The 4,711-nt window shown below is 35.6% G+C and overlaps 1 long non-coding RNA gene across 1 annotated transcript; it reads left to right on the forward strand.

Annotated features, from left to right (window-relative positions):
* On the forward strand, nucleotides 1-4,299 carry LOC112720554 (uncharacterized). Its single transcript, XR_003162228.2, has 2 exons — nucleotides 1-2,833; nucleotides 3,767-4,299. It is a non-coding gene; the product is annotated as an uncharacterized lncRNA (long non-coding RNA).
* The last annotated feature ends 412 nt before the right edge of the window (nucleotides 4,300-4,711 follow it).

Genomic DNA, 4,711 nt, shown 5'->3' on the forward strand with positions numbered 1-4,711 from the left:
TACTTACCAATGATGAAAGAAAAACACCGTTGAAATGCTACAAGGTTTTGTTCATAACCCAAGCAGCACCATTTCTCTCTCTCTCTGTCTCTCTCTGTGTATGTGTATGTGTATGTGTATGTGTATGTGTGTGTTTGTATATATATATATATATATATCCATCTTCGATATGGTGCTTGAAGGCTGTGAATGAAACCAGCTGCAAAAGCTGTAGATGATTTGTCATTTGTAGCTAACTATGGAACCTGAGGGATCTGTATTCACTTTTTGATGGCTAAGTTGCTACATAAAAATTGATTTCATTTTGCAAGCCCGATGAGAAATTCTGTATCCTGCCCAATGATGGAACACATTTTCTAATGAGCGGTTGCACTGATTTGTTCATAACTGGTGTGCACCACCATCTTCACCATCATCATCACCATCATTCTCAGTCTCAGTCTCATCGCAACCTTCTACCCTCTTTGTCTCTCTGTCATTCTCTATCTCTCTCTCTGTGTGGGTGTAGATGGTGCACGGAGATATGGATAAAGCATGCTGCAAATGCTGTATATGAATTTCTTGTAGCTATGAGATCTGAGGAAATCTGTAGGTTCAAAGTATTTAGCCTTTATAGAATAAATTTTTCATGTAGCTGTGTGAAGTGCTTTGAATAAATGATAGTGTAAACAAGCTTGGATTACAATTGAGTACTTCAGTTGCATATTCTATGGTTTTAGTTTGCTGCTTCTTTTTTTGTGCGGGATAGTATAAATATGTTCTATTATTCTCTTTGTAGCAGAATGGATCCAGAATGGATCCTTTTATATGTTGTTTTACAAAATGTAAAGGCTATATTTTGCTGTCATTTGAGCCTTTTTTATGTGCCCAGTGATGAATGCTTATTGTAAGCTGGAACTTGAACATAATTCAAAGCCTTTTCATCCCTTCTGCCTTTTTTTCCCACTGCCATCTTGCAAAATTTGCTGCTACTTCTACTACTACTACTACTACTACTACTACTACTTCTTCTTCTTCTTCTTCTTCTTCTTCTTCTTCTTCTTCTATAGCAGTTGTTGGTGTTGTTGCAATCTTCTTCCTCCTCCTCCTCCTCTTGTCGCTCTTTCTCTTATTATTGTTATTGTTATTGTTATTAGATAATGAGAAATGACAGTGGGAAAAAGATGGTAGAGGCAGGCGGTGATCACTGCCTTAATGGATGTTAACAATTTCTGAGGGCACTGTTCGTGTTCATGGTTATTTTATTTTTTAAAAACAATATAATTTTCCTGGTACAATATATTTATAGGTTCAAAGACGATGGTTCATGATGATGCCCAATGATGCACATGTCAAAAAATATTGAGACAGTTATGCTGTGATTTTAAGTTCATCACTTTCCTTCCCTGTCTCTCTTCCTCTCTCTCTCTCTCTCTCTCTCAAATGCATATACACACACGCACTAAATTTGGTGTTGGTGTTGGTGTTGGTGCTTGCGATGATGATGATGATGATGATGAAAACTTCTATTCTGGAGGGGTTTTGATGAACGTCACTGGCTCAGTAACTGCCTTTTGATTATTTATATATACTATGAGATCTGAGGGCATTTCTCTCTAGTTTTTACACATAAATTTTTCCAATTTTTGTACCGAACTTTTACACCTTGTTTTCGATCTATAGTTTATGTACTTGGTTCAGGTCTTGTTTCCTTGGAAAAAATTAGGTTCTTTATTCGCAATTAAAACCTTTCTTTTGAAAATTGATGCATGCCGTGCATGGTCAAATTGCCTTTAGTTTGTTTGCATTTCATGTGGAAATTTTATAAAGCTTATTTTGTGGCTGGGAAGAGAGAAGGAGGGGGGAGGGGGGTGGAGTTGAGGAATTTTATGGTTCTACATGAAAATTTGATCCATATAAATCTACAATTCCGAGCTGCTTTGGTTCTGTTTGCGGTTGCCTGCTGCATAGTTCAATGACTATGTCAGGTGGTTTATGTGGCTTATTATGATTTTTAGTGCCCTTCAATTTTCGTTTACTTACCTTAGTAGCTTAAACTTCCAATCATTTTACCGTGATTCTTTATGTAAAACTGTTTTGAAATAGAGGACTGAAAATTTGTGCTTTTACTGAGGTGAAATAGTGTAACCGATAGCAAATTCATTGTTTTAAACTTATGCTCGATGATGGAAAAAACCACTATTGAATGTCTACATGGTGTTGTTCATAACTCGAGCTGCATAGTTCTCTCCCTCTCTCTCTCTCAGATACTTGCTTACTCTCTCTGTGCGTAGATTGATAGATTATAGATAGATAAATATATTATATCACTTCCAATGGTGCTTGAAGCCTGTGAATCAAAACCGCTGCAATAGCTGTAGATGAATAATGGATTGTAATTAACTATGAACCTGAGGGCTCTGGATACAATTTTTCTGTCTAAGTATATATTCGTAATTTAATTTTTGGTGCTCTTTTTTTTATAAGTTATGGATTTGGGATATTTTGGTTAGCATTTCAACAGTGTATTGTGTTAGCCCCAAAATTATCTTTAATGCTTCTACATGCATTAAATTAATAATTCTCTACTCTGCCCAATAATAGAGGAAATTGACTACTGAGCGGCTGCACAGCTTAATTCATATCCGAATGTGCGCCACCATCACTACAGCCATCTCCACTGCCACCTCTATCATCATCATGGCTATCTTCTACTCTCTCTCTCTCTCTCTCTCTCTCTCTCTCTCTCTCTCTCTCTCTCATGCAAATATATACACACACTCAAATGTTGGTGGCTGTGGTGGTTGCAGTTGAAACGGTGATGTCAAAGATGACAACGATCAGAATCTTGTTGGTAAGGCTTTTGAACACCACTGGCTTAGTAGCTGTCTATGATCATTAAAATTTTGTAAGCCATGAGATCTGAGGGTACTCTATATTTTTGCCCTCTTGTACTTGGAATTTTACGTGACAGGGTTTATTTGGTTTTGATATGATGCTGTGACTTAAATATTGCGTTAGTTATCTTAGTGGCTTAAATTATTGGTGTTTGCTATGGTGCCTAAAAAGTATTGCCTAATTACTAAAATAGGTAAAATAATTAATTTTAAATTTAAAAGTATGAAAGTTAAAAAATTTTAAATATTTTAAAGTTATTATAAAAAGTAATTTAGGCAAAAGTTAGGCACCAAACAAAAGGCACCATAGAATTCGCCTAAATTATTAGTGTTTAATTTTGATGATGCATCAAAACCAAGAAAATTTAGATTTAACGGCTAAACTGAAACATTGCCCCATGATGGAACAAACACTACTGAAAGGTCACGTGATGGTTTTGTTCATAACCGGAGCCTGCATCACTCTCTCTTCCTCTCACCACTCACTTAATCCGATTCTGTGGGGGGTGTGTGTGTGCGCGCACACGCATATGCCGCACGTGTGTGTATATATATATATATATATCAATTATTATGTATCTTCCAGATGGTGCTTGAAGGCTATGAATGAAACCGATGGAAAAAAGCAGTAGTTTATTTGTAGTTAAGTATTAAACCTGAGGGCTTTGTATTCATTTTTTCTGGTTAAGTGGCTGTACAATTGAAGGTTCTGTTTTGCTAGCTATCCCTTTTTTATTGATTTCATTTCTTGTTACTTTGCATGGACAGTATTTATTAATATTATTATTATTGTTATTGTTATTGTTATTGTTGAGTTTTGAAAGTCATGTGCTTGTCTATCCTTCTATTTTACACTTCATTTTTTATTTTGACATTGTCCTGCTGCCCAGTGACAGAACAAACAAGAAGCTGACTACTGAATGGTTTCATGGCTTTGTTTATAACCGGATGTGAACCACCACCCCCTTTATCTGCATCGTCATCATGAACCTCACTGCTGGTTGTAAATTGTGCACAAAGGATGTGGATAAAGCTTGCTGCAAAAGCTGTATATGAATTTGCTTTGGGCCATGAAATCCAAGGGTTGTGTACTATTTTTATCTCACCTCCCCACCACCCGAAAATTAACTGGGTGCAAAATCATTTTCCTTTGAAGAGCCTTCATGAGACCAGATTATCAGAAAATTGTGCATTGCTCTTATGACCTATTTTTCTTTACTCTGATCTGATATGGCTGGATGTATTGTTTTGTTCCTTTTTTGGAACTGCTAATTTGCATAGTTATTAGTCCTTTTTTTGCCATGGCCTTATGCTTATACAGTCAATATTCCATAGCATTAACTTGTTTATTTAACATTACATTTGTGAATTAGTGGTTTATGCTGTGTGGATGCTTAAATAAGCAATAGTTTCAAACTTGGACTACTATTGAGTAATTTAGATGCAGGGGTTGGCAATAGGTAGGGTAGGGCAGGGTTTGGAGCTAATTCTAACTCTTGGATTGAGATTTTTATATAAATTTAACCTTTCTATTCGCGGGTTGAGAATATTCCAATCTTAATTCTACTCATTCTTAACCCGCGGGTATTCGATCTTATCAGTGGGTTACAAAAAAGATATATTATTATATAACTTGATGATAATTTAAAATAGAATTGATTTTATAGTAAAGAAAAAGTATTAAATTATCAATTAATGATCTTCTTTTAGTGATTAAGCATCTTTTGCATTTAGTGAGAGGTTTTTGGTTCAACATTCATTTGAAACATATTTTTATATAAGTATATAATATATACATATATAGGGTGCGGGTTGGTCGAGTAGGGTTGAGGCTT

The sequence above is a fragment of the Arachis hypogaea genome, chromosome 11, assembly GCF_003086295.3.
Source record: "Arachis hypogaea cultivar Tifrunner chromosome 11, arahy.Tifrunner.gnm2.J5K5, whole genome shotgun sequence".
Classification (NCBI taxonomy): Eukaryota; Viridiplantae; Streptophyta; class Magnoliopsida; order Fabales; family Fabaceae; genus Arachis; species Arachis hypogaea.